We start from the raw sequence: 25,277 nt of genomic DNA, 5'->3' as shown, positions 1-25,277 counted from the left end.
AACCTTCAGTAAAGAACCCTAAACATCCCACCAGAAAGTCCCAAACAACCCTGAAAAGTGAGAATAAAACTACCAAAAGCTGACAGAGGGTAACAAGCATGATTTCCAACCCACATTTGTCCTTCTAAAAAAAGCCAACCAACTACTGAAAAAATCCCTGAAATGTATGAAATCTAACATCGTTAACATATTTCCTGTCCTCGCATAGCTTATAAAAAATGTTTCTGAGCTTTTCCCTGGCTCATTGACAACGATGAGAAGGAACAAAAAGGAAATGCAACAGATGGGACTACCATCCTCTCTGCAGTAATTTATCTTCACTTGAGGTAGCCTGGGCAACATTTCAGTTTTCAGATGTACCAATCGTTTATTCCAGCTCAGGAACAATGAAGATGAGGCTCCTTTAAAAAGCTGCAGGTTATAAGCCATGTTTACTACTAGCTATTTTTGTTGTTTCTAAAAGAGATCACCTCAGCTTCCCTCCATCCCCCCTTCCCCCCACAACTGACTCCTGAAGGATCTAATCTGGTTCTGATTTAGAACTGACAGGTGGTACATGCATAATTAAAGATGACCTAACACAGAATGCTCTCATTCCTGGCATATTATCAGACACTTAAGCAAAGCAATTATCAGTAGGCAATCTTTTCTGTCAACAGAGATAGAGATAAAACATTTCTTCCATTAGGAGGATTCTGCAAGAATGCTGTATATATAACCATCTGCAAATACTTAAAAGTCTTTAGAGTTGAATACAAAGTTAGCTCCATGAGGCACCTTTGGTCAGTTAAATCGTGGTCTTTCCCACCCTACTTCTCCTGGAAGGTCACATTTTAAACATCTGAGTCATCAAAATAGGAACAATTTAGGGGCGTTGTTAGAGATCCTGACCTAAGCTGACAAGAAAATCTCTGCTTTTTTCTGCCATAGCCCTGCTGGGGTTTGCAAATATATCAAGCCTTTCTTAAAGGCACAACTCGAAAAAGGATAGGGTTCAAATACAAGTAGAAAATTCAATTAATATTTCCCTTCAAAGCAGGATTATTCCCTCCTTATGCTCCACCAATGCCAGAGGATTTAGAGCATGATTAACATGCTTTAAAAACTTCATCTTGAATCCAAGTAATTGGAAGACATTTTGAAGAAGTAAATATTATTCAAAGGAAGAAGGGTCTTGATAAAATATGAGTTTCCCATTTCAGGTGAAGGAGGGAAGAGGCAAAGCATTTCTTAATAGAGTACTGTTAAAAAAATTATAGTGCATGTACTTATATAAGTGAATGCATTTTGGCTTTCCATAGAACAGAAATTGCTTTAATGTTATAGCAAGACAAGTGATTTTCTTTTCTTTTCTTCTTTTTTTTTAAGGGTGGTTTATATGTTAATGGGTTTTTTGAAGCCCATGTGAAAACTGCTTTCTCTGAGACAGAGAACTTCAAGTTTGTGGTGCGTATTTTGCCACATTTCACAAGAGGTCTTATTGTTTAAATTCTTATATCCTTATGTCATATGCGAACAAATGACCTTATTGTTCATTTGAACACGGCTTTATGGGCTCTCTGGTGGTAGAGCTGGTGTTGTTGTTTGCATTTTCCCCCCATCAAGTCAGAACAAAAGTCTCTCTTTCTCTGCAGCACTGGGAACTCCAACGTGGCAGTGTGTGGCAGCAGTTGTCAGTTGGAAACACCATAATGATAATGTAAGTGAAGTGCTAATGTGAATGGGTTGATTTTTGACAAGTCAATCAAGGCCTATGGAAAAGTTTCTTCTTACAGCAGACTTTAAGGTAACGAAAAATAGAAGCACTTAATAGGACAATCAGTAATCATCCAGGGGGGATGGTTTTTGCAAAGAGGCAGGGCTGCTGGGCAACAGGACCCAATTCCTTCCAAGATGTGTTTTATTTGGAAGGTGCTCCCATTCAGAATATTAAGGGACAAATACAGTGTCTTCGGGGAAAACATAATCAGGTGGAGAGGTGGTGCTGACGGTGGGGTCATTAATGAGAGATTGCGCAGGACTCAAAGCTCAAGTTCATTATATTCGTCAGAACTAAGAATAGCTTCTGAATGAGCACTCACAATTCTCCAAAGGCCTACTTCTCCTAAGGAGCTCCCCCTTTTTCCCTTTCCAATTTTAACGTAAGAACAAGAAGATAATATAGTCAGATATGGGGGGTAGGTGGGAACAAAGGACCCTCTACAGAATGGAGGAACATCCAAACCATTTCTGTTTTATATGCTGTTAAATTCCTTCCGTCAGGATTCAGTTCAGAAAACTCCAAGTCATAGTCTGTCAGCATGCTGCATTGACAGGCCAGGACAAAGGGATGTGTCACATGTGTACTACTGTGGTAAATGACAAAACACATGTGATTTCCCAATCGATGTCATGGATAAAAAGAAAATATAATATATAAGGCACATACTACCATAAAAATGAACATAATTAAAAAAGGGAAAAATTCTAGTGAGTTTATTTAGGGAGAGACACTCATTTCCCATACAGCTACGAGCCCCAGACGTTTGGTATTACTCTACTAAATAAAGCATAGTCTATAAGCATAGTCTTTCTATGTTGAGGATGGCACATGGCACGAAGACATTTCATATCATGCACCTTGTCCCTAGTTATTATCCTAGAATCATCAACAAGCAACATTTTAAAGGTGATGGTACCATATGATCTCCCTTATATGAGGAATCTAATGAACAAAATAGAACCAGAGGCATGGAGACATGCACTAGACTGGCAGATCTCAGAGGGGAGGGAGGGATAGGGGACTGGATGGAAGAAGGTAAAGAGAGAAAATAAAAGAGGTGATGGTATCTTACATAAAACAGAAATATCAACTATCTTACCTCTAACTAAGGTTTTTCCTATTCTCCCCCAAAACTAGTTTTCTAAGTATCTTGGTTTTATGTTTCATGCTTGGGTGAATAAAATAAGGCTGTAACTTTGGCTACAAAATAAAGACTAAATTGTGATACCCTGAAGTGAATAGAGTATTATTTTGAAAAGAATGAAAGTCAAATCCAAGATATTACTCTCACTGCTATCTATCTGTGACCTATTTCAGAAAGGTTGTTCCAAAGCTGCCATTAGGGACCTTGACTGCCGAAAACCACGTGCTCTCTCTGATGACAGATCATCAGAGATGCTGATCAGGTTTGTTTCACTAAGGACAGAGTGTAACACACATTTAAGAAAGTCAGCATGGATGCTGTTTCAAACCTCTATTCATTCAGGAGGGGACACTTATTTTCCAGCTGAGAAGTGAGCAGGACTAATTCCAGAGTGCTGGGTACTGGCTTTTTCAAGAACTACCTTTGGCAGTCACACTGGACCACGGTGACTAGCACGCCCTCAATGGCCTAGAAGGCAGCGGTACAATCGATGCTCTGGTTCTTTCCCCAGTGCCACCTCAGAGCTGGCATGAAAAATCAACCAAAAAGGGTGGCCTGGCTTCCCTGCAGGGGTGAAAGAAAATAGAAGTGAAAACAAATAGTTTTTCTCCACAAATTGCTCTCTAGGTATCGGCTGTTCTTAACTTGGAGTTCTATCACAAAATGCAATGTTATGCACTGGCACAACTTGTTTCCCTCAGGGGGGATGGGAGGTGATGAGAGGAAACAAGGGCTAGGGAGGATTAAAGACACATAAGTCCTTATTAAGGCAGGGTTCGAAAAGAAACAACGTCATAGAGGGAATGATGTATGTTGGATCCTGACAAAAAGAAACGCAGGGCAAGCTCATAGTGAACATCTAATGTCACCCAGCTACAAATAACGAGAGAGAGAGAGAGAGAGAGAGAGAGAGAGAGAGAGAGAGAGAGAGAATCCAACACTAACCAGTTTATACAAGTCAACTTACATTTATTCCCTTATAGTCGGTTGTAACCTATACCCCAAGCAGACACAGTGTGCTTTCACACGTACACATTGGTAACTTCTGAAAACTAATTAACCAAGGAGAATACAAAAACAGCCAGGCAGACAGGAAACCAGGGACTACCAGCCCTGCAGCCAGTTGTACTGTAATATCTTCTGCGTGGTGCTGACAGCCTTCTCTTCCCTGCCCGCATTCCGACACAATGCCTTCAGGTCTGCCTAAGTAATGTAATTTACTGGAGTGGAATTCCCTGGGTACCCCGTGCAGCACTTGGTGACAGTATCATTTATACTCCACAGTGTCGTGGCCTGACACTGATACATCGGCCTTCATCCCTCATTCACAGCAGAGCGCGCAATTCCACCTTCCGCGGTGCCCTTCTGTGGTGCACGTGTACACATTTACTCCATTCAGCCCTAATTACAAACCTGGGCTGAAATGTTCTCATTAGATTTATATTTCTCACTCCAAATGTCAATCTTATTTGAAAATTTCGATTTTCCTGGGGATCCATCCATTAGCAATAAACTCTAAAGCATTCCATGACTGAGTGCATTAAGCCAGCAAGGCGGACGTGCACTTACATCATTAGAGTAAATCTCCATTGCAAATGCTTTACATTATTCAACCAAAGGAATAATGAGGCTGGTCTGGCGGTACCTTCCAATTGCACATGAAGGATAGGCTAAAACTGCAGGAGGAGGCACACGGTATGTATCAATGGGATGCATTTCTGAATCTCCGTCATTCCTTAGGAAGATGTGGGAGGGAATCACAGCCAGAGCCTGATTTTTCACCTCCTTTTACCTATGATTTCTACAGGAACTCCAGCCTGAAGCAGAGGGCAGGAAGGCAGGCAAAAGCAATGAATGGGCAGCGAGTGCATGTGTTCCCGGAGGGGATGGAAGCTGCACGGGCAATGCTGGGAACCTGGTTAGTCACCTAGAATGATTTGCTCTCCCATTGTACTCAGCAGAACAAATGCAGAAAGCAGGCTTGTCTGGGTGCACTGAAAGGGCCGTTCTAATTAATAAAAGACAGATCTCCGGCAGAGCTGACCTGAGAACCGTCCCCACCCAGACTGAGGGGTTCTAACATTAAAAACCCAGGAAATCTGATGATGGTGTTAATATATAAATTACAAATCGGAAGTTGTATCTGTGATTGGGATGGCAGAACAGACTATGAAAAAAAACAAAACAACATGGAGAGAAATTTTGAAAAAAGCTAGCAAAATATATCAGTTGACAAAGCCAAGCCATCGCTGTTTCATATCTGTACTGCGTTTTAATTCCTTGGCTTATTGGTCTCATTTATCACTTCTTGCCAGATCCCAGGTGAGGGAAGTCAAGGTGTAGTCATGATTTCTTTTTTAATTTGATAAATGAAGGAACTGCATCCCAGGAAGGTCATGGAGGAGGTTGAAGAGTCTGATCTGAGCTCTTAGCATCTAATTCTAAAGGTTAACCGAAAAAGTTAAGGGATGCTAGCAACTGTGACCTTATTATGAAACATATAACATATTTGCCTTTTTTATTTTATAAAAAAAGCAATTCATATATTTAATATTATCAACTATGTTTTAGATTTTTTCTATTTGCTTTTTAACGTAAAGTTTTGGTGGGCAGAAAAAGACTTCTAAAAGAGCAGGTATACATTACATTAAACATAAAATAATTTGCAAAAATAATATAAAGTAAAAGAAGCAGTAATTGTTTTCTGCTGGCCAGCACCTGGGTTGATTTGTAACCAGAATGGTAGCAGATGCAATGCTTTCTGGAGGAAATGGTACCACCATGGAAGCTAAAGGCCCCTGAAGTTTTACCCATGCCCACCTGAAATATTTAAGACCTTACTTGATTACAACATTAGTGCTTTCTCTTTCATAATGTACATCAGCGGATACCACAATTAACATGCACAGATGTTAGAACTGAAATACCCATCCTATGTAATAAAAGGCTAATATGCAAATAGACCAAAAGGAGGAACGACCAGTCACTATGATGCGCACTGACCATCAGGGGACAGATGCTCAACTCAGGAGCTGCCCCCTGGTGGTCAGTGCACTCCCCCAGAAGCCAGGCTCACAGCTGGCAAGCGCAGTAGTGGTGGTGGGAACCTATCCCACCTCCGCGGCATGTCTGACTGCCACTTAGGCCTACTCCCACATCCCCCGAAGGCTCCCAGACTGCAAGAGAGCACAGGCCGGGCTGAGGAGCAACTCTCTCCCCCAGTGCACGAGTTTTGTGCACCAGGCCTCTAGTGTTTAAATAAAAAACATGTGAGAAAGTAAAAATAACCGAATATGTTCAACACAGTACTAATCTTAAAAGAAAAGAGAGGTTGCCCTAGCTGATTTTGCTCAGTGGATAGAGTGTCAGTCTGTGAACTGAAGGGTCCTGGGTTCGATTCTGGTATGTTTCTCTCTCTCTGTCTCTGCCCCTCCCTTCCACTTTCTAAAAATCAATGGAAAAAATATCCTTGGGTGAGGGTTAACACAAAAAAGAAAAGAGATGTTTACATGGTATAATTTAATGACAAAATTAAACAATGACCCTCCAGATAGATAGCATTAGTAATGTATGAAAAACCCAACTACTCTGTAAATGACCTTTAACCTTCTGACCCAGAAACAATGAACGAGAGGCTGATCTTGTGTCCATTTAATTCCAAAATTTGTACTCCAAGCATAGAGGGGAATGGAACCCCCAAGTGCCCTAAAATCCCCCAACATGTTCTTGTGATGCAACGGTAGAAATAAGAATAAAATCACCATCATTTTTCTGAGCGCTGGCTTTGTGCTTCATATATGTTATTTGATCCTCACAAGCATCCTATGAGGTAGGGACTATATCCCTTTTCCCATTTTCAAATGAGGACATCTAGGTCTAGAAGAGGTTAAATAAAATAGATCAAGGCCAACAGGTAGCTAAGCTAAGATTTGATCCTGAGTCCTTTCTCCCAAAGCTCTTGTCTCTCGGTAACCACCATGCCTCACTGCCTGCCCCATATGGAGACACCAAAGAGAAATGGGATTTGCAGTCTTCAATGTCCAGAGGTTTCTGGAATGACTGTCCTCTGGACTCATCTTATTTCACAAAATTACATTCAACTGAAAGGCTCAGTGCACTTGCAGACCTTCTCCTTCTTTGGAAATGCCAGAGCCATTCAGCCAGTGGCATGGGGACAGCACCCTCACTAGGATCACGAAGGTGAAAATTTCCCTGTGAATGCGGATACCACCTCTCTTTGGTGTTTCTTTTAGCCACAAACTGACATGCTTTTACTGTGGTTGCAGTAGACTCAGCAATCAGATGAAGGGGAGTTTTTACTTGGTTAACTGCCCCTCTGCATCTGTGTCCACAGAGGGTCCTCCAGGGCAGACCTGCGTTCATCCTTGACCCCCCCACCCTTCCCCACCACCCCATTCCTACATAAGCAAAAGAGTTTTCCAATCTCTCGGCAACGGCACCACGAAATCCTTCCCTTGCTGTTCTGAGTCTACTAGAGGCGACTTTCTAACAATGAGCCCAGAAGATGGAGGTTGTCAAACAGCATTTCAAACAAGGCAATTACTTCTTACAAAAAGATTCAAGGATTCTATCACCTATTTTCCCCCAAACTTCCACCGGCACAATTTGTTTATGTATGAGTTGTGTCTTTCTTCCTTCAGAAGGGGAAAATGCTGATAAACTATCACATGTAGACAAACAGCGCAAAACCCTGGATGCCTTTTGCTACTTAGACAGACACATTTATTTCCCAATGCACCACTTATCAGACAGATGCAAAGATGTGGGCAAGCCAGTCATCAGAATTAACAGAGTGATTGTGCTTGCACTACATATTCTGATTTGTATGAATCTTATTTTTAGCCAGGCACAAAGGGCAATAAATGGAAAATCTTATTCTAACCGCTACTTTTTCTGGGCCACCCACACTGCTCCACCTACCGCACAAGTTCACAAATGTAAAAAAACCCAAGCCAGGGTTTGAACTAACAAGGGATGCAAAGTGGCTAAAATGTGTGACATTTTTTCCAGTTAGTGTTTGTACTTTCATTCTTTTTCTGCATCAGGACTTTCAGGGAAAACAACATTGACTTATCTATGGGCATTTTCAAACACTCCGTCCTGGTGTATCACTCAGCGCGCAGGCAAGTGTGATCTGCCCGGCACGGGCACCACCCTGCCACAAGCCACATGCCAGCCAACTTTCAGTGAAGACGTGCACCCCAAAACGTGTCTGTAAATTCAGGAAGACAATACCTACAACATTTTGTTTGGAAACAATGACAGTGTTTGAGAAGTTCTTCAAATGCACAAACGTGATTATCAGAAGCAAACATTTCTGAAACAGAATCGGGTGATTTTGCCAACATGAGGTCAGTATCCCTGTCTTAAATCTGCTCTTAGTTCGCTGCAGCACATTGCTCACTAGGGCACAGCATCCCGTGCCATCATATCCCTCGCACCTGTGCACTTCTCTCTGCTCCGTCCAGTCCCACCCACCCCCTACTGCTCATCAGCATCACCCGCATGGCCATCGCTGCCAAGAAAGAAGCTGATATTGACAGACAAGCACTTTGACAGCAAATAAGAAGAACACACACACACACACACACACACACACACACACACATACACACACACACAAAACGATGAACAAGAAGTTTTCTAGGGCCATAGAGAGGAAGAGATAAGGGTATTTTCCATCATTATCGCTTTAGACTTTTAATGAAAAGTTAAGTTATTAAGGTCCCAGGGTACCAATTTAAATGCTTGCTCCTCTGAGCCCTCTGCAAAGCACAACAGAACACACTTGCAGGCAGCGATGAATATGTAAAAGTCAGTTCAACACAATAATGAAGGCACAGAAGGAGTCAACTCTGAGAAAGGCATCTTTACCTGTGTGCTTGCTCATTATCCAGAAACTAGAGGAAGTGTTCTGTCATCCTCTGGTAGTTAATGCACGCCCTGCAGAGCTGACTCCTTCTTCCGATAACGCGGGGTTCTAGAGCAGCGCTGATCAGACGCAGCAGAAACCTGTTTCGGGTTATAGTCCACTGTCGTCAGGACTTGTGACGAGTGTTGTAAAGACACGGGTAATTAAGTGGTACGAAAAAGTGGGTCATACACCACGGAGATACAACCACACCGCCCCCAAACTAGACTCTGAATGACTGGGCTGTGACAAGGTGGGAGGGGTTTGAACACAGCGAAAGCAAAACTTTTATGTGGTGAGGAGCATTTTAGTTTTCACTGGTTTAGGTTAGAGAAAGTTAATTTCAATGTCAACTACAAACCAACTGACTTTTAGCGTGTTCTTGAAATTTTATGACCAATACAGGCTGTTAAGGTGATGGGAAAATTCAGCTACAGTGTCAGAAACAGTCCGAGGGACAGTCTCAGACTTCAGTGACGTGCCTACCGCCAAAGGGAGAACACTGTGACTCAGTGAAGCAAGAAGGTCAAATCGAAACCAAAGACAAAGAACCCAAGTCTCATTATCCACATTCGCATCTCCTTCTACACAGGATCAAAGCACTGTACACCACTTCCCTACACCTGGGCATTCAACGCAATCACGGACATTTATCAAAACACCCTTTGTCGGCTGCAGAAGAGGCAAAATGCAGTTATCTGAATTGAACATATTCCTTCATCACTCAAGAGACACAGAAATATGACCTGAGTCCCTGTTATATACAAGGACACAAAAGATGTGAAGGGATGCAGCGAGAGGAACCTAGAAGAACCTGCTTTCAAAGAACCTCCGTCTGGAAGAGAGAATGATAAGATCTAGTCACACCCCATGCCAAATTCAGATCATTTTTGAAAACAAAATCTCCTTTAGCGGCTGCTGGCTTTATATACTTTGTCTGGGTCTTCCAGTGCTGAAAGCCCTTCCGGACCTTGGCTCAGTGTTAGGATTCATCCTGATCCAGAGTCCTAGCGCTCTCCAAAGGAAAGCACAGAGATGGCAGCGCAACCCAAGGCACACCCGGGATCTGAGGAGACGCTCCTTTAAAGGGGGATAAAGGATGCACAACTGAAGGAAACCTCTCTGGTTTGTGGCACATGCAGGGTTATATTTGAATCACATTTTGTTGCCATCAGGTATAAAATTAGAATTTTATTAGAGTCCATATTGTTTGGATTATGGATGGGAAATGGGGGAATCTATCTGGCTAATCAACTGTTTCCATTTCTGCCAAGTTGCCTTAGAGTATACTGATTATTAATTTTTAAAGAACTGGAACACCATCCGTTGATCTAACACTAAAACCATCTTGTACATAATTGGATCTTCTTTTATGATTCCAGAGGCCCACCAGGACCTTACAAGACTACGCAACAATCATTTTTATTGATAGAATGTAGAAATGAAAAGAACCAGTTAACAGCAATTTCCACTTGATCACCACACTGGTGAATGCACACAGGTATCTGTTCTGACATGAATTGATTAATGTAATTTGAAGGGAGAAAAACAAGCAACTAGAAGGTTATTGCCCTAGAAAATGTCTCACGTCATCATTCCTAAGCTCCACTAACATCCTTTTGTTATAACATATGAATCAGCCTATAGTAAAACTGGTGTCTTAGTAGTTTTGCTTAAAGTCACAGATGACGTTAAGTGAGGACTTACTGTACTGCTTGTAAATTTGGAATTAAGTTGATTAATTGAAAAAAAGTCTGCAAAAATACACAAAAGAATGAGTTAACATGTAGCTTGTATCTGGGCAGTTGGCACACCGGTAATGTATTTTCTTCTTTATTCTATTCTATTATTTTATAAACTATGCACAACAGACATTGCTTTTACAATCAGGGAAATAAAGGTATTTCTGTTTTAATATAAGGAAATAATTAATCATTCTCTGATTCTGCTCTTTCTAGTAAGTAAGAACATTCAAGGGGGATTCAGTTTAATAATCTGCCTGGTGACAAATCAAAGATGAAATACAGCAAAAATCTGCTAGACACAATAGATTATATCTCCTAGTCAAGCATACTGAGAACTCTAAAATCCCGCCACACTGCAGAGCTCTGCAATATTGTTTGAGAGAAGAGCAGAAACCCTCTCCCTCATTGCGACCCGAGGTCCGTGCACTGTCTAGCTGCAGCGCAGATCCGGGCACCAGGGCCTCACAACCATCAGTGTCACGGGGAATTCCTCAGAAGAGTGTGGTGTCATTCCCTGGGTTAAATCACAGCTCAGAGCGAGGTGTTACTTCACTAGTGACAGGTGTATCCAAAAAAAGAGCACATAAATAATTTCTAAAAAACAACAGCCTGGAAGTTAGAATAAGTTGATAAACTATTTGTGTTACGACTGAGAGCGCTTGGTAAGCAGCTTTACATATGTGTGGCTGAGTTTATTTGGAGACTCACAGGGAATATCATGTGAAATTTTTGCTTTATATATTAATGTATATTGCCATATCCTACATCATTCCTATTTGTACAGTGTGTGTGCAGATAATGAAAATTAATTTTGGTGATGCCTTGAGCAGAACCTAATTGTGAAACAACATGTTACAAATAATCATATCATGCATTCTAATAGAATTGATTTCAAAACTATGCCAATGGTTCGCCAATGACTATAGGAGCTAAACATAAATATTCATGGCATTATACATCACTCTTAATATCACAACTTTTTTGAGGGCCTCCAAACATAATAAATAGAATAACTTTAAAAGATTTCCAAAATTTAAACTCTGGCACTGGAAAGGTAGTAAAAGCCAAACTTGCACAGTTTCTCAAGAAGAATAAAAATGAATGGTATATTTTCCCATCCTAAGTCAACATTTTTAGATTATTATTAAGGCATGAAAATAGGTGCAAGAAAGCCTCAGTAAACTAGATCTATTTGCAGATAAGGTTTTGTTAGTTTGTTTCAATTTTCTGGTTAATTGACAGACAGCGGGAAAATGCTTTCTGTTGAAGATCTTTCCAAAGCAGTTTCTTTTCTTAGTTATGAAACTTTTAACCATTCCATTGATTCAGCAGGTCAGGGTCATTGGCTACAACTACCTTCCAAGGTACAGTTATTCTTCACCTTTACGAAACTAGAGCTATTTTGTTTTATGAACCTTTATCTCTGAAAAAGGGAAGTGGGATGTGCAAGGTAGGGTGGGGTGTGTGGGAGGGGGTGTTGCGGGGGTGGGGAAGTAGAAAGGGCAGTTAATTTAGGGTTCTGGTTAGTTGGGTTCCAGGTAGCTAAGCCATTACTAAACATGAATTCAGTGTCTGGACCAGGCACAACTGATTGCTGGGAAACACGAGAGAGCTGTAAGGAGAGCCCCCAGGGTCTGCCTTTGTTGATATTCTCTACCTCATGTCATCCCGTCTGGTTGACTGTTGGTTTGCTGGTCTTCTCTAGGAGAAACATGTGTCTGTGTGTCCAGCCAAAGTCCTGGGGCTGAATTAAATTTTCAAAAAATGCTCACCCAAGGATATGCTTAGAAGGGAGGGAGAGGGAGGGAGGGAGGGAGCGAGAGAGAGAGAGAGAGAAACATTGATGTGTGAGAGAAAAACATCAATTGGTTACATTCTGTACATGGCCCATTGGGACACTGAACACACAACACAGGCATGTCCCCTGACTAGGAATTGAACCAGCAATCTTTTGGTGCACAAGATGATGCTCAACCAACTGAGCCACTCTGGCCAGGCAAGGCCTGAATTAATTTTGATCAGATCCTATATCCATGTGGTTTCAACTTAAATGTAGGGTGCTGGTAGCTCCACGTGGATATCAAGGAGAAATAAGCACTTACTTTTCTCTCTCTCAGACTTGCTGACCTGGATTTTTTTTTCTTTCTATAAAAACCTTTAGTTTCAGTTTTTTTGGTATCTTAGCAGCTCCCTATGGCAACTGACTTCAAAACCTTTGTTGCCTTGCCCTGTCTCCATCATCCAAGTGAAGAGCATAGAGAGTTTATTTCTAAGCAGGTTTGGAAAGTCTGGGGTGGGAATGAGGGGACTAATTTGTATATATTGTACTTTAACTTTGATGACCTTATGTTATCTCTTTTTTGGTTATACCTTTTCCTTAAGCCAAATACACATACATATATACACATGAATGTATATGTATATAATGTATACTCACATCCATAGACGTGAAGATTAGAGAAAGTGGGATAGTTTAACACAGGTTTCTGAGCTCTTTGAAACTATGAACGCTGATGCACTGCTTTTCAGAAATTACAACCCCTGGTCAGGCCCAGGGGCAGTGCTTGAAAGTAGTAAAGGAAACCTGGAGAGAAAACAGGGCACTAAGTCCCATGATCACTCTCCAAGGCCGGCTTTCTGGAAACATAGAATAAGAAGCAAAATCCCAAAAATGTGAGGCCCGAATGGACTGCCTTAATAGGTCCAACACGGCATATTCCTCACAGGACTGCAGGTCACTCACTAAATTCTTGTGTGATTTGTGGATACAGTAATACATAATACTGCGGAGACTTGGTGATGGGGGATACATTATACCGCATTTGGAGTGTTATAATAATTTGAGGCCAGCCCCAGTGGAGGAGAACTATGTGCTATTAGTTTTCTTTCAGAGTTTTCATTTTCTATTAGGCTTCCATCTGGTTCCTGCCTCCATGTCCACCTGCACTGATCAAGACCCGTCGGTGCCACCGCTGTGCACACGGCTCCGAAACCGCGTGCCTGAGGGGCCCTGTACCGGGGCTTTTCGTGAGCACTCGATGCCGATGAACTGGAGCAGCCCCACTGCAGGAGCACAGGTGGGTGCCTGTCCCTCCGTCCCAGGGAAGCCGCTTTCCTATACGTGTAAAGGGCGTTTTGGTAGATTACAGTTGTTGGTGGCATTTCCCCTGGTAGTTTCTGAAAAATGTGACCTTGCCCTGATAGGAAACCTATTCCCAAGACTGAAGTAGAACATTCTGCAGACCCCTCCCCCTGGCCCAAAAGCAGGCCAGGGAGAGTATGAGGCTGCGGGAGGTGTGAGGGACAGGGTCACCCATTCTTACTCCAGCCTTACAAACTGTAACATCCCTGTTAATAGCACGAGCTATTCTGCACAGCATTCTCAGAAGGAAAGTGATCTCGGGTATTCAGTTTCTTTTTATTGTGTTACAATACACATAACATAACATTTACCATTTTAGCAATTTTTGAAAGCACAGTTCAATGGTACTAAGCACATTCACATCGTTGTGCAACCAACCCCACCACCCATCTCCAGAGCTTTTTCATCTTCCCAAAGAGAAACTCTGTCCCCATCAAACACTCACTTCCCATTCTCCTCTCTTCCTAGCCCCGGGCAACCATCATTCTACTTCCGGACTATGGATCTGACTATTCTAGGCACCTCATATTAGTGGGGATCAGACAGTATTTGCCCTTTTGTGTCTGGCTCATTTCACTTAGTATCCTCCTGGTTCATCCATGTTTAGTATGTGTCAGAATTTCATCTTTTTACGGCTCAACAATATCCCATAGTATACGTGTACCACGTGTGTTTTTTTTAACCTACTCATCGGTTGATAAGCACGTGGGTTTCTTCCACCTATTGGCCATTGTGAATAGTTCTGCTATAAACATGGGTGTGCGAATATCTTCAAGTCCCTGCTTTCACTTCTTTTTGGTATATACCCAGAAGTGGAGTGTTTGGACATGTTCTAATTCTAGGTTTAACTTTTTGAGGAACTGTCATGCTATTTGGTATTCAGTTATTTTTTTATTAATAAACTTTGTGTTAGTACAGTTCTAGGTGAGTGAGGGGAAAGCACAGATGGTTCCCATGTACCATGGTCCCCACACACGCACGGAGCTGCACAGAGTTGTTCTAAGCAGTAGGTGACTCGAGTGCTTCACCTGAGGGTACAGGAGTGACCCTGGCAGGTGAGCCAGGGCCTGCGGGAGCTTGAAGCCCCGATTACCTGAGGCGTCACAGGAGCCTTCTTCCTTCCCTGGCCTGTGGATATGAAAGTGACATAAAGGTCGTCCTACAGGGACACCTGATGTGTAAATGTGGACACTCACAGATGCCAAAGCAGGAGAGGGATTAACACGCACCTGATCCAACCCACTTCTTCCCCTTCACGGTGAAGACGCTTTATAAACTGAAAATCTTCTTTTCCAAGAATGCTGTGCAGGGTAACTAATCAGTGCTCGACAGGGATGCCTTAGTTTGTGAGGGTACAGTGATAATAGATAATCACATCATTCATGACCTCGTCAGCTCTAATATCAGCCCTGTTATCCACTGGACAGCCCCCTGAAGATAGCTTTGAATTAATTCCTGATGGAACTCTTTCATCACCAATCACTTTTTTTTGTCTTATTTTTCTGATTTTGTGGTTTTTATTTTAAACATATGCACTGAAATCTATCTCCAGGATTTGGGGCTCTGCTAATGTTTAGGCAACAGATATGGCTCCTTCATTATATAGCGGCTTGGGAATTGTTTTATTAACAGTGATTATTCTCAATTCCAGAGAATTATAATAAAAGCACTGTAAGTGATACTTTGAATGATAACATTTACCATTCCCAAGGAACATGCCATAAATCACAGTGCTTACCCACAGATTTAAAATGCCCAGAAGTTTCTCAAACATTTCCTGGACAGCATCACTCATGTTATTTTTACACTCACATTGACTTAATGAAACAAAAGAAAAAAAAACGTTTAAAATTTCTACAATGCAAGTTTAGAAATGTAGGAAATGCATATATATTCACACACACACACGGATGTACATTTACATGAATGCTCACATATACCCAAGGGTGTATTTGTTAAGCCAAGCTCTTCTACTTTTTTCTATTAACATGGAATCAATTATTCTTGTCCTCAGCAGAGAGGTGACTGGCTTGTTCCAAAGCTGAAACAATACCATGCTGATCCTCAAACCTTGTCAGTCCGAAGAACTCATAACCCCACGCAGACCTGAACTAGCTGACTTGGTCTTTTTTTTTTTTTTTTCAGCGGTGCCTCCCTTCTCACACGTGTTTTGTAAAATCAAATCACTTTTAAGTGTATGAGGGGGGATGATTCCCTTTGAAAAGAAGCAATATATTTCCCACCCCAGGAAAACAAATGTATCCCTTTGGAGAGTATCTAAAAGTACGGCAAACAAACTTACAAAAGGACAGTCATCGTCATTTTAGCCTAATAACAACACTGTTAGTCAGCCCTGTTGAAAACCAAGGGCAATGAATGACTGGTATTAGCGACTCTGGAGTAAAATGGTCAGAATTAGGACATCGACTTGGCTGGACTTCAAATGCCACGGTGATGAGAAGACCTCAAAATTCTCTTTTCTGAGAGATGAATCAATGTGTTAAGTGGAACACTAAATATCTTAAATGAGTGATGTTTAGTATTGAATATTTAATGCACTTTTCTACCTTTAACATCTCTCCTCTCAGTCACATGAGCTAAAGCAGTGATTCTAAAAGTGGGGTCCCCAGACCTTTCTCAACATCGCCTGGACACTTGTTAGAAAAGCAAATTCCCAGCCCGCCGTAGACCTACGGAATCAGAAATTCTGGGCACAAGGCCCAGCAAGCTGTACTGTAACAAGCCCTCCAGATGATTCTGATGCAAGCTCAAGTTTAAGAACCATAAATTAGGGCACCACCAATATGCAGAATCTAACCCCAGCTCCCTTCCTCAATGCTAATTCTCAAGATGCTTTTGTTAAAAGAAAAGTCATTCATGTGCGTGTAGGCTATTTGTGATGATCACCTCAGAAAATTTTTACCACTGTTTTTGTCTGAGAAAAGAAACCTTAATCAAAACTTACATGTAATCTTTCCAGGTCCTGTGCTGGCTTCGAGTCTTAGGATGCAGGGAACTGGGCGAAGGGAGAGATGAGAAGGCTACAGCAATCCATTCAGACATGGACCCCAAAGCTCTGTGGGGCAACCTTGTGACAGGTCAGTGAGTGTCCACCTGATTGGGGAGGAAGAGCTGTCCATTAGCAGAGTGAGCCTTGCCTGTTAACGTTCCCGTCCCTCCTGCTGTCCCGCCCCTCCCCGCCCCCGATTTATGACCTCTAAGCTAACCTACTGTGCCCCTGGCTGTGTGCTCCCAGACCCATCCACAGCAACAGAACATGATACACAGCCCATGGTGTTCATGCCTGGGCTCAACCCGGTGGAAGCCCTATTCCCTGAGTACTTCCTCCAGGTGAGCATCCCTCACTGGGTGCTGTCCTGAGCCCAAAGGCAGCGTGGGGACAGGTCCGTTTCTCCTTTACTTCATCTCATGAATGTTTTCTTTCAACAAATCAAAACACCTGTGTTTAAAAGACACCTGTGGCTGCAGTAACAAGGCAATGCAGGAAACAAATGATAAATTCGAGAATTCTGACTGAAATGAAATGATTCTCTGATGCCTCACCATGTTCATTTTTGAACAAATATCACTTATTTTTTCTGATGCTAAATTAATGCATGCCTATTACAGAATACTTGGAAGATATGGAAAAGCATAACGATCAGCTGTAACCTTGACCCTGATAAATCACTGATGCTGTTTTGTTATGTAGGTCCATGACCCCTTCAACTGAAACTCCTGGGCTAGATATATCTCAGCATTCAGATCTGTTTGAATTTTAGAGAGTATTACGATGAACTACCACCTATCATATAATACCCCACTCAGAGTCTGGAGCAGCACTCCACAACACATTAAATATTTCTGTGGCAAAACATATGCACAGTCCTATTAAGTCAGATAAAACAGGGCCTCACATTAGTTCAGGTCAGGTTTTTCTACCAAAGAAGTTACCAAAAAAACCCTTTCGGTTTTTGGAACCTTTTGGATTCAGAATTGAGAAAAAGGGATTGTGGGCCAGTATTCTCTTTTCATATATGCACAAATACTCACAGTTTTGTTTCTAATTTTTCATGCCATATTATATGAAGGTAAGCTTTTCCTAAAATTTTCTCTTTTCCCTTTATATGTGTTTACCCACAGGATAATTGGTATGGAGAGCGCCACAATTTTTATAAGCTAATAAGAAAATATTGAAGAGATATTTCTTTATTATATAGAATGAAATGATTTCGCTCTTCCCCTGATCTATAAACTCAATATCTGCATAGTAGGGTATAGCATATAGTATAAAATGGCTGAAGTAGAGAGAGAAAAAGAGAGATGCCAAAAAATTTCAATTTTATTTTGGAAGTGAGTTAAATTGATCTTCCCAAAATTTTTATCTAAAAGTAAGGACTGTTTCTATCAAAATTATCAAAAGTCCAAAAGACAAAAGGCTATCAAAAAGTCGACCATTTCCTTCTCTGTGGATTCTCTTAACAATTTAAATTTCATTCTGCTATTATTAGGTGTCCAGTGGGTAGAATGGCTTCTAAATGATTTTTCTTTGCTACGATCAGATATTGTCTAAGTATACCAGGACTACAGGATGTGAAAACTAAAGTGGCAGCAGAGGAAGAAATGACCCCTCAAAGAACATACTTTGTTTTTTTCCAAAGGATCCAACTGCTGTAGGGGTGGGGGGATACAAAGAGTAAACCACTAGCAATAACAGAAATGACTGTCAGAAGCTCTTCAGATACTCAAACTACCCAACTAGCATTTCTAAAGCTAATTACAAACTTGGATTCTCTCATTTAAAAATATACTTCGAAGCAGCCCACTTCAGTTTTAATGCTGAACCAAAGCCTGTGCAGTTGGCACATTATCAAAGCAAAAAAAAAAAAAAAAAAAAAGCATTGCTTGAACAAAGTTGCCACTTTCAATGTCACTACATCTTCAACTGCAAAATACCACAAGCTAAAAACTAGTAATGCCACGTGGTTATATTATGTTATATTTACACGAGTTTATAGTTTCCCAAGCCCTAAGAGACTTAGACCTCTGCCGCTCACAGTGGCTTTGTTCTCCTGGGCAGGTCACTCACTGCCTCTGAGTCGCATACGGTTCACGGGTTCTTGTGAGGATGAAATGAAAACGCAGTCAAGAGAATTTCTGCAAACTCTAAGTCATACACAAAATGTTGGGTATCATTATTCTTTTTACCAACACCTTTGTGAGGCATAAAGAGATTAATCCTCATTCCACAGTTAAGAAACCTGACAACAGGAAGATACAGCAATAAAAACCCAACCACCCCCAAGTCAAAAAACCCCCGAGTCAGGCAATCTGAGTTTTATCTCTGAAGTAGCCAGGAGCTGGCTGAGTGACTCTGTGCCTTGATTTCTGCAGTAATTTGAAGGGGTTGGAGGAAACGGTGTTAAGGCCTTCTTGAGGCAGATGGCTCTGGGACCTGTGACTTGGCCCTGCTAGGGATGGGAGAGGCTTAGGAAAGACCCTTAGGAGGCAGTCCCTCCCGGAGGCCAAGGGCAGCGCCCACCATCCGAGGCTGCAAGTGCTGGGTCAGGGCCCTGGGCAGCCTCCTACTCCCAGGGATGGGATAGGAACCAGCTAACTTTTTTGTTTAATTAAGGGAAGGTTGGGGGCATCCTATGCAAATGGCCAGGGCTCCTGAGGCAGAGGAAGGAGCCACTGGACGCGCTCGAAACAGCAGCTCTTTATTAATGAATACAGGTATTTCCCTACTCTATTAACCGGTGTAGCTAAGTAAGTGCATTCTACTGGATTATCAGTGTGGCTAACAGCCCCACTGCTGTTTGGCTATCCGTTTCAAAGAGAGAGTCACCTCCGTGGGCCACCCCCTTTCTTGGCTGAGCGCCTACGGCCTTGAGGGAGAGATGTAAAAGGGCTCCTTTTTGCAGCGTGAGTGCGCATCATGCTCACATGGGAATTTCACTTTACAAAGATCGGGCCACTAACTCAGGCCTTTCTAGTGACATTTCCCAGTGCTAACACAACCTCCTGCGATGAGGAAAACGTTCAGTATCAGTGCTGTTCATCATGGCAGCGGCCAGCCACACCTGGCTGTTGAGCTCTTGAAAGGTGTCTAATGGGACAGAGGAACTGAATTTTAAATTTTAATCAACTTAAATGAATTGAAATTCAAATAGCCCTGTGTGGTTAGTGGTACCTGATTGGGCAGTGCAGCTCTGTGTAGGCTGCCTCACATACTCGTTTTCTTGGAGAGATTTCAGACCCCAGAAGCCCATTGGCCCGCAGCCATTCATTCAACAAGTATTTACTGACAAAGCAATGATGAAGAAGAGAGCCACGGATCCCTTGTGCTCATGGCATTGCTCAGCTACACTGATGTCCAAAGACCTCACAGAGCCTTGAAGTGTTTCAGCAGACTGCTCTTAGGAAAAGGTGGGTGAGGAGAGATGGTAATGCTACACTAAGCATGAAAGTGCTTCTTTTTCATTTCTCCATATTTACTGTTACCGAAGCGGGGGAAAGTTTAAAAAAGAGATAGCTGAATGGTCACCCTTCATTCACTTACAAATAAAGTAGCATATCCCAGATATGAGAAATCATCTGTAAGTAATTTCCTCTTTCACACACTTAAATTTACTTAAAAAAGAAAAAGTCAGTGGGACCTGCATTCCTAAGCTAAGAAAAAGTAAATGGCATTTAATTATGGCAATAGTCATAAAAGTATAAGTGGGTCTCCAGCTGCAAGCGGTGGGCAGAGGAACGTTTATACCAATTAGCTGTGAAACGATCAGGTTTTCTAGCAGGTACTTCTGGTATAAGTCAGGCTGATTGCATTGTCTATCCTTCCAACTCAACTCCTAGCTAAGATTTCCTTAGTGGCTTTCATGGGACCTGATGCGCAAAGCCCTATTTACTTTTTCCCAGGAAATTACAGGTGGATGTATTTTTATCTACATCACAGGTCTAATACCAACAACACAGTTTCTAAGAAACATAAGAGTGGTTTGGTTTAGTGCTTTTCCGATTTCCAATATTGCTTCCCATGAATTTCTGTTATCAATTCTCTTCTATCTAATCACCTCTTCCTACCTTACTGGGATTTAAAGCAATACACAGAAAAGAAGACAAAACATTCAGAATTGGTTCATACTCTTATTTGAACCTGAATCCACATGTGCCTAAATACAAAAGAACAGTGACGTCATGCATATTATCACTTGAGATGAAAGCTTCACCAAGCAAAACAAGCTGACTTTGCTCAGCATCCCAATAGGTTGTACTTGGATGATAGCAATGAGCCAATCTGACCCCCTGGCTTCAAAATGCCATTCTGGTCCCCCTGCCCAAAGCCACACTATTGATTTTTATGGCTAATAAATGACTATTGTACATCTACCTACCTACCTACCTACCTACCTACCTACCTACCTACACACACACACATAGACATACCACACAGACACACACACACACACACACACACACACACTGCTTTTTTCTCTGGATTGAGTAGAAAGATAAATTACAGTGGTTAGAAAACAAAGTAAGAGTTCAAAATGTAGTTCTAATAATACAAATTGCATTTAGAGACTATCATCTATTAGAAAGGTCAAATCTCAAATGTTCTGCTGGCCCCATGCTGTATAAAAATATTACTAAAAATTTGGTGACAGCTTCAGTAATAAACAGCTGTGAGTGGCTCTGGAGTCTTTATTCATCATATTCAGAAGCATTAGGTGGAGGAGTCACACACCATTTTATGGTCAGAAGGGTTTTCAATTGACGTTAATTTTTTGGAAACTACAGAGATGAAATTTTTAAAAATCTACATTTCAAGCAGAATTTAAATAGTCACTTGTGTAAAGCAGAGACCTCTGAATCATAGTCTTGTGGCTTTTGTGTTTTGTTCTACTGGCATGGAAATATGATGCAAGAAAATGTGCTTTCTTTTTTCTTTCTTTCTTCCTTTCTTTTCCTGCAACAGAGAAAGAACTGGGGAGGATATTTGGCCATTTCAGACCGGATGGAGAAAATGAAGATAAACCATCTCTGAAAGTTTCCACTTACACATCTCAGGTATTGGGACTAAGTATTCTAGTGGGAGAACCACAGCTAGAAAGTTCACTTCTTTGATATTCAAGATGTTTAAATTCCCAATGTATAGTGAAGAGTTTGCTCAGATTTTTCACCTGTATCATAACAGGATGATGCAATCAGAACTACGTGCCATTGATAATCCAGAAAAGGAAAAGCTAAAAAGAAACAAGTATAGCCCTGGCAGGGTAGCTCAGTTGGTTAGAAGCATCATCCAATATGCTAAGGTTGTGGGTTTGATCTGTCAGGGCACATTCAAGAAGCAATCAATAAGTTGAACAACAAATCGGTGTCTCTATCTCTCTCTCCTCTCTCAAAATAAATCAATAAAAAAATTAAAAAAAGTAACCTGAAATTCATTTTTTGAGTTTCTGTAGATTTCATATTATAAAAATGGAATACTGGCATGTATTTATTATAAATAATAATAATAATCATGATAATTACCATTTACTGAAACTTCTATGTGCTAGGAACTATGCTAGAAATTTTACAGGTATTATTGGCCCATATGGTGGATGAGAGGACATGGCTCAGAGAGGCAAAGTGCCTTGCCTAAGGTCACATTCATGGAAAGCGGATGACATGCAATTGAGTCCATGTCCTCCTGACTCCAAGGATCCCCTCCTTTTCCTGTGCAACACTGCCATCCACCATTTGGGAGACGACATTCCTCTCCCCCAAGAAAACATAACCTCTTTTATACATGCTGCTAGCAAAATGTCAAAGTAAAGTGATAAAACTTTGGGTCCTACAGCAATTTAATTATTTGTGTAAAAAGAGTTGATTAGCTTGTTAGTACTAAAATGATTATATTTCATGAAGTATATTAAAATTTGCAGTTTCTTAAAAAATGGTACTATCGGGTCTTACTAAATATGACCCAGATCATTCTCTGAAGGCAAGTTATAAGCATAGGATTAGAATGTATCCGGCGTTTCACTCTGGGTCCCAGTCTTTGAAGAGCATCACCATTCCTGCAATGCCCAAGCAAAATATGCCCGAAGCATTTATTTATTCAAAATACCGTAATTTCCATCCTTATGTCAAAGATCATGTACAAAGTCATGCAGACAGTGACAAGCTGATCTGCAGGAGTGCAGATGGGCACTCACTGGAGGGGCTGCCTGTCAACTTAGTGAAGGGCAGTTTCTTGAGACCTCGGATGGGCTTCTCTAGTGCCTGACTCCTCCAAGGTTCGGCGCTTGGCCTGGGCTCTTGAGGGCGCTCTGCTCCCTTCTCCATATCTGACAACTTGGCCTCTCTGTGTGCTTCACCTACCAGCCAATACTTCTTCCTGGGGAGCTGCACATGCCTGCAGCCTCATCTGCCAGGGACAGGTACCTCTTGACCTCCAGGTTGCACAAGTGGGTCGCACACAAGGCAAGTTGCTGCTGAACAGGCCCCCTGGGAGGCTAGTGGAGTCTGCAGAGCTGATCATTGCAGCAGGGGTGAGGTCTGCCAGCCCAGACAAGGACCCCGACGACATACAGGGGAGGCATGTGGTGTCTAAGGGGAGTGTGAAGCTCCATTTCAGGAAAAGGCATTATCATCGACCCTGTTTTCCAACCCAAACCCTAAGAGTTATCTTTGATTTTCCTACCTCCCCCTCACTTCTACCATTTAATCCATCAGCAAGTGCTTTGATTCTATCATCAATTTATATCTCAAATCTGCTCACCCCTCTGTGTCTCTATTGCCATCATCATCATTTCTCACCTGGCTGGCTGCTACTATCATGGCGACTGGCTCCTCTGTTTTCAATTCCCTTTTCCCCTTCCCCAAAGTTTATTTTCTACCTGTCTTTTCCTTCAATCTTTTTTTTTTTTTGTACTCATGGCTATGATTTATTACAGCCAGATCTAATCTGCTCCCAGCTCGAACCCTGACTGGAGACTCTGGCCACGCACCTGCCCGCCCTTCCCCCTCCAGCTGCCATCTCCCCACCAGACGTCTTCTCCCACACAGGCTCTGCTTCCTGCTGCTTCTTCCTCACATGACAAACTCAGCTTCTCTCTCTGGATTTACAGTCTCCACGTTCCTGCCACCATCTGTCTTGCATAAAAATCAATCATGCTGAATCTTGCTGTGGTCACATACCCTGCAGAGAATTTGGGACTGCAGCCCCGAATGCGACCGTGCCCACAACCACGTGGCACCGTCAGGGCCAAGTCCAGGCTTGCTGCGGCCCCTCACCCAGCCTGACGTCCCAGCCCTCTGTCTCAGGTCACCTCAATCCTTTCTCCTCTCCACTCCCATTTCCAAGCTCATGGCTGATTCTTGGCAGGCGGAGGAAGAGGAAGAAGGGGGGACAGAGGAGAGCGAAAGTGAGAAGCAGCAGAAGCTGCTGTGTGTACACGCGGGGGGCTGTGTTTGTCCATATGGAGTTTATACTGTTCTGCAGACCTTTAAAACGTTTTTTCTCATATTCCACAGATTGGCAGAACTGAAAGGACCTTGGAGATCAACGAGTCCAACCTACTCATTTTACTAAGGAGGAAACTGAGATGTGAGGAAAGGAAGGAAGAAAGGAGAAAGCACCTATTGAGGGCCTATCGTCTGCTTTGGATGCACAGTCCCAGGTCCCACACCAGTGAGTGCCGAGTTGGGACCACACAGCACTTAAATGAGAATTTTCATCCCACACATGTTTTTGCCTGTTACTTACGTATTCATATCACACGTAGGAAAGGGCCTGACATTTAACATATAAAGGTACTTGGAATTCCCATCTCAAAAGGAAAATGGTTTTTCTCTCTGTGTTATCCAATACATTTTTTATTGTGGTGAAATATGCAAAACGTAAAATTTACCATTTTAACCATCTTCAAGTACAGTTTAGTGGAATGAAATACACTCACTTTGTTGTGTAACCATCACCACTACCCAGTCCAGCACATGTTTAAATGAGTATTTTCTGAACAGTAAGATTAGAATAAGATCGAAGGACCTCCAATCACAAAGACAGTAGGAAAAGACAGGTAGAAAATAAGCTTTTTGTGGGGGTTACAGCTCATCTAACACAACCTTGCATACACATTATGCTCTCTGTGACATATGCTCCATTATTCCCAGAGTCTTGAAGCCGGAACGGTGAGAATGCTGGTCACCAGGTGAAAAAGTAGCTTTTGTTGTTTCTCTAGGATCTGTATTATTGTATCAGCTTACAAAAATGTTGGGCAAACCAGGACAGCACAACTTCCACACTTCCTCCATAAAAGGACAAGTTAAACAGTATTTCTTGGAAAGACAGGCATTTACCAACACACCACATCTAGATGGAGCTGTCTCCGCCACTCCAGTCTGTTTCTAAGCAGGGTTTCAAAGCGCTGGCACCGAGCACAAAGAATGTCCCTTAGCTATTCAACATCGAGTTCCACTCCACAATATATTTAGCAAGATTCCTTTTTCCCTTCTCAGTTTAATGACCTCAAATGTACCAACATCCTGTCTTACCTAAT

At 42.0% G+C, this 25,277-nt stretch overlaps 1 protein-coding gene across 5 annotated transcripts in view; it reads right to left on the bottom strand.

Annotated features, from left to right (window-relative positions):
• The window catches only part of BACH2 (BTB domain and CNC homolog 2), a 332,743-nt gene that overhangs the window by 123,145 nt on the left and 184,321 nt on the right, over positions 1–25,277 (bottom strand). For 3 of the 5 annotated variants that reach the window (XM_079779974.1, XM_079779973.1, XM_079779975.1), the window contains one exon: positions 16,691–16,839. The exons of the other annotated variants lie outside the window; for them this stretch is intronic. The gene's annotated coding sequence lies outside the window, so the exon portion shown is untranslated. The remainder of the gene's footprint in view (positions 1–16,690; positions 16,840–25,277) is intronic. 5 annotated transcript variants of the gene reach the window in all.

The sequence above is a fragment of the Cnephaeus nilssonii genome (assembly GCF_951640355.1).
Source record: "Cnephaeus nilssonii genome assembly, chromosome: 9".
Classification (NCBI taxonomy): Eukaryota; Metazoa; Chordata; class Mammalia; order Chiroptera; family Vespertilionidae; genus Cnephaeus; species Cnephaeus nilssonii.
The sequence above is the reverse complement of the archived record's forward strand: the minus strand, read 5'-3'. Positions and strand labels throughout refer to the sequence as shown.